This window comes from Xiphophorus hellerii, chromosome 24 (assembly GCF_003331165.1).
Source record: "Xiphophorus hellerii strain 12219 chromosome 24, Xiphophorus_hellerii-4.1, whole genome shotgun sequence".
NCBI lineage: Eukaryota > Metazoa > Chordata > Actinopteri > Cyprinodontiformes > Poeciliidae > Xiphophorus > Xiphophorus hellerii.
The window spans coordinates 63,090-74,079 of record NC_045695.1 but is presented as its reverse complement, the minus strand read 5'-3'; positions in this window follow the sequence as shown (position 1 = coordinate 74,079).

Below are 10,990 nucleotides of genomic sequence, written 5' to 3'. Positions count from 1 at the left end.
GCCGAGCAGTTTCACCTCAAGACTCACACTCCTGGATTCAGAAGCCGACCAGAACTGGTTCCAAATGTCTTATCTGTACGACTCCAATTAGTTGAGGGACACACAGATGTGGAGAACATTGTCCTCTACAGGAAGCACGACACACTTAACGTTAAGTCCGTCAAGCTTTCTCCAAGTCTTTTGGTAGAGAGGAGAAGCAGACGTGTTGCTGCTCTTACAGAAGAGAGAACTCTGTGCTCCAGAGAACATCAATGGTTGTTCCGCACAGGCAGCCTGGAGTCATAACCCCTCCTACCAGTGAATGGAGCTCATGGTGTGTGTGTGGGTGGAGTGTGTGTCCCATTAGGAAGGATGCAGTGAGCCAGCTGGGTCACAGAGACCAGCAGTGCTCAACATGTAGAGCAACACGCAGAAGAGAGGGAAATAAAGAACCATGGATTGCTAAATAAGCAAGGCTGTAACTTAACTTTGTGTTGCAAGTTGCTATGCATGATGGGGAAGAGAGAGGAAGGGGGGATGAGGGAGGCGCTGATGCACCCACAGATATGTGACTGGAAGAAATGTGAATCCCATACAGTCTTATTCAATAAATTAGGATATCCTATTATTATTGGAGCCTTGCAACGAAATGTTGCTTAATATGTACATTTTAAAAGTACAATTGAATGACAATAAAGTCTGTCTATCTATTTCTATGATGAGATTTGTCAGATTAATAGTACATTTTGAAAACAACAAGCTTTTAGCAGGTATTAGACTTACTAAGAGATATAAAAAAACATTTTTTATACACATTTCACATTTAATTAATCTATATTATATCTTTCATTTGATAAAAAAATGAACTTTTCAGTCATATTCTAATTTATGGAATGAGTCTGCATATTTGCTCAATACTTGCCTACATTGAGCAAATATGCAGTTACAAAATTTTTTAATATTTTCGTGAAGAATTATTATCACAATAATATTATATATTGACTGCTATCAAGTGCTCAAAAACATCAACAACATTAGATTCCATAGCAATCACAAAGTTATTAAAGAATTCAAAAAACAGAATGCACATCTTATCTTACACATTTGGCTGTTTAAGCCAAATGAATCCTTGTCAATGCAAACTTTGCATTTTTCAATTATGTGGTTCTGATTCCACAGACCTACCCTGCTGAATTACACAGAGCAGATGACATATGATGTGTCTTTAATATAGCAAACATATTTATTTACTGTGAAATTATACAGTAAGACAAGTTTTAGTTCATTTTACATATCTTTTTCTGTCTCACCCGGGACTCTGCAGCTGTCCATGTTCCTTTACTCTACTGAAAAACAGATATCATACTAATGTCAGTGACCAATTTCAAAGTCACATCTGTGTCTCTGTTCTTGTCAAGATTTTCAGTGGGACTTTTTGGGATTGGGTGGGACAGTTGGACAGTAGAAAATAATACAATTTCTGTAAAATGTGGCTAAAATTAAAGCTGACAAAAGTGCTGATGTTTGGATATGTAAAATATCAATTCTATCTGGACATAAATCTATAAACAGTTTAGTTTATGTCTGTTTGCCAAGATACAAGAGAGGACTAGGCAAATTTCTCTTTTGCATTGGAAAATAATTACATTTTTACACTGATAAAATGCAATAAGTCATTTCTAATATGTATTCCCCTTTTATGACTCCAGATTAAGAACTGCAATCACTTTGGTAGAAACTATATTTGAGAACTATTACATAAGTTTGATTCTGGGCCAAACTTGCGTTTATCTCAGCTTCAGTTAGTCTGAATTCCCACTACAGCAGGTAAGATGATGACTGCTTAAAGCTGCTGATTATATCAGAGAAAGTCATTTTTAGAAATGGACACAATGTGTTACCCAGGTGACCATCAATTTTTAATGTGTGGTTTGATTATTAGGTCATGAATCTGCAAACAGATGTGAAGCAAAAAAGACAAAATTACAGAATTGATTGTATGATAATATTTTAATGTTTTTTGTATTCATCTCTTCAGCTAAAGATGATGCATGCATCATATCTATCATGTCCTTTTATTCTCTCAGGGTTTCTTCTTTTCCTTTTGACCTTCTTCCTTTTGCATAGTAAGTCTCTCCTTTTTCCGTATTTCCAAATATTGACTTGATCATTTCATCACCTTAAAATGAAGATGTGTTTCTGCTACAGAAGTAGGACAAAATAATTGATAACAATAAAGTGCCATTTTAAAGCCAGAAAGTGGAAAAGATAAAAAGTGGAAGACATATATGAATAATTCTGAAATTGTGGGAAAAAAATGAAAAGGGGCTGGACTGTGAGGAATAGTAGAGAAGTGTATTAGTACAAGAAAAACACACCTACCTCTAATTCCTCGCTCATATTTACACATACACTGAAACACAAATCTCACAGAAGTATACATCAAGTTTTTAAGTTTTTCTCCTAAAATTCCATAATCTCCTAAGAGTTTTTGAAGCAGCAGACTTTTCAGCATTTCAGGGAGAGAATGAAAGCAGAATTCACATGTGAATTTTCAAGAACCGACATGGATCAATACATTCAGGACATGTCACAAGGTTTTCTCCTGGATGGTGTCAAAAACCAAAAATACACTGAACAAAAATATAAACGCCCCATGTCAACTATTATTGCCATGTGGAGTTAACAACTGTAAATGAGCATTTGCTGACATTTTATTGTACAAAAGTAATATTTCTTTTGATTTGTGAATAACCTTTAGTCCAACTTGCTGTCAGTGAGTTGTTTTTTACTCAGTGCATGTCCACTGGGCGATCAGACAAAATGAGCAACAACTGGACAATCCTTGGACTGGACAATAAAAGGTCACCCCAAAATGTCAAATTTTGTCACAAGTCATAAGGCCTCAGATGTCGCAAGTTATGTGGGAGCATGCCATTGGCATGTTGGATACAGGGACATTCACCAAAGCAGTAGCTGCATGGCTCCATGTCCATTATTGGACCACAGGCTGTGTAAGAGTTGGTTTCCAACAGACTGGCACTACTGCAAATCGACCTCATCCTCGTCTGCCATGTGTGACCACTCCAGCAAAAGATCTCCACATCCGGTTCGTCCATTTGCAGGATCGGCTAAGACCAGCACACACACAGCTGATGAAACTATTGGGCTGCACAACAGACACCTCAGACTGTCTGTAGCCGTATACGGGAAGCCAACTTGGTCAAAATCTAATTTCTCAACCTGACCCCTATCATGTTCAAAGGACTGTCAATCCGCTACAAGTGGCCATACCACGATGTTATTAATGCCGATATGAAGATCAGTAATTACTGAAAATATATTTTGAGTTTCTCTGTATATTGCGTAACCCAAATGTTCATAAAACTCTCATATTTGACATGGGGCGTTAATATTTCTGTTCAGTGTAAAAATCTTTAACTACAGTACCAACAAATATGGCATGCATAGAGGAGCTCCACCACAAGAACTGTAAAGACCTACACAGCACCAACCCACTGCAATGCAAACAAAGTTATGAGGATATGTGAGAAAGATAATAGGTTTTTCTTTTTTTGCATCAACTTGGAAGACAAGACATGCTTAAGACTAAGTACAGGACCAGCTTAGACATGAGGTTATAAATCCTAGATCTGAATCTTGCACCCCTCTGAATTGCTGTCTGTTCAGACATGTTGCCATGTTTGACTTATTGATTATAAAATGTTTATGACGTCACTCTCACCAGCATAGGAGAAGGAAATCAAGTAAACAAACACACTCTTCATTATCAACATAGCGCAAAGGTACATGTTGGCAGTAAATCTTGAGCCGTTTGTGGTGAAGTCCTGTGAATGTTATCTACTGCTGCTGTTTCCTGGAGATGTGAACGTCACCACTGTGGTAGAAGGTCATTTGGTGGATTCTTCTGTTGCACAATGTTTGAAGAAAATTCTCATTATGAATGAACCCACTCCCAGTAAAAATGTAAGTGTTTAAATGATATGGTGTCAATTTGTCTTCCTGGCTTGCAATGAGGTTAGTGGATTAGGAGGGAAGTATGCAGTACTGTGCAAAAGACTTGAATCATCCATAATTTCTTTATAATTTGTTTTTCAGGAAACTATGTAATATGTAATATGGTCTTGAGAAACGGTTCTGTTTATTATTTGGAGATGTGTTGTAGTTTTCTTTGGACTTTGGCATCTCATTCCCCTCATTTTTACTCCATTGTGCAGAAATTTTCTTTGTCATTATAGTCATCATTTATGCATAAAAATACTTAGAAACTAAAGGAGTGACTGCACTAAAACATGGTGAAAGATTTTTTGTGGGGCTACAAGAAGCAACTGGTTGACCTAATAAATCTAAGCAAATTAGTCAAATGAAGTTGTTAATATACATTTTAACAAGTGAAAAAGCTGCATACATGTCAGCATGTACAGCAGGAGTCAGTGCTTACAACTAGCGAGCAGCATGTTTTCCTTTATTAAAGCATGATATTTTGGGGAGGATAAGATCTTCTACCCATTTGCTTTGCCAGATAAAAACAGCATTTCTCAGCACAGACAACCATAAAGAAACTTTGGAGAAAACCTCCTGCTAACTCTAGCAAATATGAGGGGTTGCAAATTTGAATGAACAAATCAGTTGAAAGGCTTTTGTGACTTAGATCATGACACACACTGCTGTTGCTACTACAAAATTGTCTTTTGTTTCTTCTGTTTTAGAAGCTGAACATCAATTAAGAGATGAAACTGCATCCCTTTAAACCAAAGCTCCACATGGAAGCAGATAGACATTTATGTTTAAGCTTTGTTTGACCTATTGTCAAACAATAGCCCAAATCTTTGACCAGTATACTAATGACCAGTATTTGCTATATAAAATGCAGTGAATCGAAGACATTTGACTAACTTGGCCAACATTTTATTTATGAAGTAATCTTCTCAAGAAGATGCTGTCATGCTCCGATAAAAGGAGCAAAAAAGCTGTTAATGTCCAAAGAAAATCTTTCAGAGCCCTTCAGAAAGAGGGGAGAGCTTTTACTGAGGTTAAAAGATTCCAAGGCAATTTGGCAGAAATAGTGTAAAATCATATGGAATTGTTTAAAACTTTTGCACAGTACTACAGTTGAGCTGTTGGGTTATTTTTTCTGTGTCTCATCTAACCACCGGGATGTCCTCAGACTTGTATAACAAATTCAGGGTTGGTGTAGGAGAAGCCTTGGAACTCATTCTGGTCCAGGTTCATGATGAAGAGTTTGTCTGTCGGTGTCAGCTCCACCGCCATCTTGGTGAACTTCCTTGTCAAAGTTGCCAACATCGCTTCGAGATTTCTGCCACACCGAAAATTGAAATCAGTTAGAGATATGAGAACTCTGGAACATTAGAGTGACAGTAGTCGTCAGTAAAGGCATAATTCAGAAAGAGTGGAAAGTGATCTGACCAAAAGTGGCAATAACAGCTGAAAAAAGCATGTAGAAGAATAAGAAGAAGACAAATACTTCTACCACATTCACACACACTAACTCTACAGTAACTGTAGAGCTAGAAACAATCAAAGGTTATGACAAAAGCTTTTATGCTCAAACTTGAAAGCTATTAAAAATGTAAAATCTTTCAGTCATGCTTCCCATGTTATCTTTTTATTGTGAATGTTTGTAATAAGCCTGATCTCACACTATCCAGATTAGTGTCAAAAATCAATAAACAGGAACTAAACAGTTGAACCAAAACTGAGGTGGAATTAAACAAACAAAAAAAATTACTCAGCATCACACGAATGTTCTGAATTTTATTATTATTCGAGTTAGAATTTAAAAATATTCATTGCAAACGCAACATTTGTTCCTCCTTTCAAGTTAAGTCAAAAGGGTTGGCATAGTTCTCACATTTCAGAATTATTTTATGGAAGCAAATCATTACCTATTTAATCTAACTTGATTAAAGGTGAAACAGTGGACAAAACCATTGTATTGTAAAAGTTGCATGAACCAAATATCCATAAGTTTGAGGATTTAACATAATTACAAATTACAATATGTAGATTTTTTCCCCAGTATGCAGTCAGTACAGTACATGGCTAAATGTTTTAGTGATGCAAATGTGCTTTCTGGACTTTGTTGCTACAAAGAGCTTAACAAGTTTAAAAATGATGATTATTTTTTTCTTATTCTTGTGAAGTTAATGTGTTAATTTAAGCTCAAGAGCAGTTCCACATCCAAACCACACCTCTAATTTTCCAAGTGCCTATTTTTACTCTACTCACCCATTCATCTCAGTTTGTTACATTCATCAACCCCATCCTCCCTTTCCCTTTACTTCTTTCATTTCATCCCTCTTCATTCATATCCATGCTTTGCTTCTTTTTGCTGCAGGTTTTGTCTGGGGGTTCTATGCAGGTTCAGGAAAAAATAAGAATAACTGTTTTCCAAAGACCAAACCCCCATGCTGTCTTCACCTCAAACTCTCCAGATAACCAAATCAAGATCATTCATCCTTTCATCCCCTCATCCCTTCATCAATAAATCTTTAAACCTATATCTTTGTGGTGTGGTCCTTGATAATGAATTACCTTACCATGAAATGAACAGGCTGCAGACAGTGGGCCTACTTCATGTGGTGATCTAATTAACTGATTAGTTGCTATAAAAGAGAGGCAGAGCGTTCAAAACTTGTGTCTTCTTGTGCTACCAATGGTTACCTCGAAGAAAGAGTCCAGCTACCTTCACTTTGTCTAAAAATGATCTCATAGTTTGGAAAAGCACTGATAAGAATTTTGTACATGGAAGAGTCAATCAATCAATCAATCAATCAATCAATCAATCAATCAATCAATCAAATTTTCTTTGTATAGGACATTTCAGCAGCAGGCATTTCAAAGTGCTTTACATAATAAAAACACAAAAATAAAAAGTCAACACACAATCAACTACATTATATTTTGCACATCAGATTATTGATTAATGTTTCATGATTATGTTTCAAATACAACTCTAATCAGGTGGGTTTTTAGTTTTGATTTAAAGGCACTCTGCTTCAGCTGTTTAAACACTGAGTTTAAAACTTACAGTTTTCTGGAAGTCTGTTCCAGATTTGTGGTACATAGAAGCTGATCGCTGCTTTCTCCATGTTTTGGTTCTGGTTGTTGCAGAGCAGAACCAAGAACCAGAAAGACCTGAGAGGTCTGGAAAGTTGATACAACAACCTTCCAGCAGATCTTTAATGTATTGTGGTGCTAAGCCATTCAGTGATTTATAAACTAACAACAGTTTTTCAAAGTCTATTCTCTGAGCTACAGGGAGCCAGTGAAGGACTTTAGAACTGGGTTGATGGGTTCTAACTTCCTGGTTTTAGTGAGAACATCAGCAGCAGCGTTCTGGATCAGCTGCAGCTGGAGGATTCATTTGTTGGACAGACCTGTGAAGACGCTGTTACAGTAATCAATGTGACTAAAGATAAATGACAAATAATGTATTTATACAAAGAATAAGAGGAATAAAGGTAATGAGTTTATTGGCTATGTGAGTGAGTTGCTATTTTAAAGCAGACCCAAAGCTGTGAGTTTGAAGTCAACTGTTAATAGCATTAGATAAAGGGTAAGTTACTGTTTTGTCAAATTAAGTGATTTTGTCCACATTTGTGTTAATTTGGGAGTTATGGCAATGCTGGAAATCTGCACCGTGGGAAACAAACAGAAAACAAATTAAAAAACACAAGCACCCTGCCAACAACCTTCGAAAAACATTTAAGAGATGGAAAATAGCCACCCACACCACATCTACAGCACAGATGCAGAAAGACTGAGCACAAACTTCAAAAGCCAAAGAGAGGAAATGTTCCAGTACAGAGCGGGACGAAGATCGATACCAAACGACGGCCGGAGAGGATTTCACACGGGGAGGTGGAGCAGCGAGTCCTCAGCAAGACACACGGACAACATGAACTACACACAACAGTTTTTAATCTCCTACCTCCTCTTTATGTCTCATCACAGGAGCTCCAGCTGAAATGATGGGGAGCTCAAATGTTTTCACCTTTTTCAGCTCTTTGCTGAGCATACAAGCAATGTGATATACAGAAATAAAAAGTTTTATACTGCATTTGTAGCACAAAATGAAAAAAAAAATTACATTGTGAAAAAGTTCAGATTTTTTCCCTCACCCATCCATTTCCAAAAGTGAAATTCAGATTTATTACACAAAAAAAATTTCAAGACTTTATTTCATGCAATTTTTAAGCCATAATCATTTTAATGATTAAGGCTTACAGATAACAATCAAAAGTCTGTTTCAGAAATGTATTTGATAACTGAAGTTACCATTGGACCTTTAAAAATTATGCAGCTAAAGTTTAAATCAGTAATACTTTTATAACAAATTTATGTCAAATCATGATTTCTTGGTTGATGTCAAGTTGTCATAACAAAGACATTTTGAATAATGTCAACTTTGTATTAAAAGTGTCATGATTTACCGAATGACACTTTATGACAACAGTCATGAATATTCATAAAGACTTACTCATGTTCATGAGTTCAGGTGTTTTGTCATGTTTATGACGGTGTCATGACAGTCTTATTCACAACCCGTCAAATAACGTGTTATCTAAATTCCAGTCCAGTGTTTGTCACTTCTGGACCTCAGTGAGTCCTGCCCTGCAGGTTTCAAATGTTTCCCTTCTGCCACAAACCTGACTTGCATAACTGGGTGGATAACAGGCTTTCAGCACCACTTGATGACATGCAGAGGACATCATGCAATCATTTCAATCTGGTGTTCTAGACCAGAAACGCAAAAAATTTGCAGGCCAACTCCTCAGGGACCAGAATTGAGAAACACTATTCTAGAAAGAACAATCACAAAATATTACCAACAATGAGTCACTGGCCCCATCATCTACTCTGACCTATGTTTTAGTCATTGTTGCTTTAGGAAGTTTGAGTTTAGGACAAGTACTGCTCTGTTGTAACATTGCTTCTTGGCAATAAAGTTTCTCCTTTTCTAAAGTCTGTTTATGTACCCCTTAAATGGTCTATATTGTTAAGAAAAATGCATTTGTTGGTTAAGCACCAATGTTAAAACTCACTAAATCTTATTACTATAGATAATTGGGGAAAGAAAAAATAATAGAAATGTAGTAATTTTAGCCTCAACAATCTCCTGGATCTATGACTACCTCACAAACAGACCACAGTTTGTGAGACTGAAGAACTGTGTGTCTAACCAGGTGGTCAGTAACAGAGGAACAAAACAAGGCCCTATACTCTCACCATTCATTTTGTCTCTGTACACTTCAGACTTCCAGCACAAGTCTGACTTCCGTCATCTACAGAAATACTCAGATGACTCTGCAGTTGTCAGGTTTATCAGAGATGGACAAGAGGTTGAGTACAGAGAGCTGGTGGACCGCTTTGTGTCATGGTGTGGGAACAATCATCTCATCGTAATTTTGAACAAAACAAAGGAGATGATTGTTGATTTCAGGAGGAACAGGGTTAGATCAATCCTGTTTCCATCATGGAAAAAGAAGTGGAGGTGGTTGAGGAATATAAATCCCTCTGTGTTCATCTGGACAACAGACTGGACTGGAGAATCAACAGTGAAACGTCTATAAGAAGGGACAGAGCAGACTGGACTTCTTGAGGAAGCCAAGAACCTTTAAGTTTTGCAGCAAGATGCTGCAGATCTACTATAAGTCTGTTGTTGAGAGCGTCATCTCTTCATCCATCAGCATCAGAGCCAGGGACCTGAAAAGGCTCAACAGCCTGATAAAGAAGGCTGGTTCTGCTCTGGGGACGACTGTGGAACCTCTGGAGATGACGATGCAAAGAAGGAATCTTCATAAAATCAAGAAAGTTATGAACAACCTCTTCACGATACTGTTGAGAAAACAGAGTATCTTCAGTCAGAGGCTTCTTTACTCTACTACTACAAGAGATCTTTCCTGCCAACAGCATCACCATCTGCAAGAACCCTTTGAACAATTTGAGGTAATTTGAGTTACAACATTTAATTTTCTTTTGGAATCAAATTATGTATTTTTGAATGTGAATTGAATATCCTCCCAGTGCTGGTCACACACTGATGTGGAACGGCATCACATTGTTAACCAGCATTTCTCAGAGGTCAGCCAATGTGACTGCTTTGGTCACTAAAACAAACCCTCAAGCTGTTCCCATAAGTGTTCATTGGGGTTAGGGGTCATGACAAGAGGCAGTCCATGCCATGACACAAAAGCGGCCTCTCTACTCTCAAATCCTTCAGGCGCTCTGTGATGACCCAGTCTGAGGTTCAGCATTGATGCCTTTGAAAACAGAAATCAGCTCCTAAGACTGGAGATCTAGAACTGCCATAGGTTGAGAAATCCCATCTTTATATCCCTGCGGTGAGACTGCCTTGAGTGACAAGACTCATTTTTACAGAAACATACCATCATCAACACATGCCTCCACCAAAAGGATTTGGCAAGTTTTCTACAAATGTGGCACCATTTAAAGGGAAATCAAAAGATTTTCCAGCAACATAAGATTTATTACTAAGAAGCATTGTTACAACAGAAAAATAGAAAATAAAAATTACCAACAATTTTTTTTCCCGTTTTTTGCTAAGTTTAGTCTGTAACTGACTTTACAGAATGATTGTCAACAGACAAATAACTATGCATAGTACGGTAGCTACAGTAATACTCTTGGTAGCAGCAGCTGTAACTACTATTTTTATCTAAAAAAAAAAGATGGCTATAAATCTGGTGCTGTAATAATTCTCTAGATACCACACCTGAGTTTGTGAATCATCACTCTCTCCAAGAAACAACTCCGTACACAAAAAGGATATCAACAAACGGTAAGATGTGTTGTAGCAACAGTAAGAAGGCACACACAGAAGAAGTAGTCTGGCAGGCACCAGTGAGTATATTATGAGTTTCCAGTCACACATCAACAACAGCATCTCTCCCACCCAGAAACCACATTCAAATATTTCTCTGATATAGAAATTATATTTTTATAT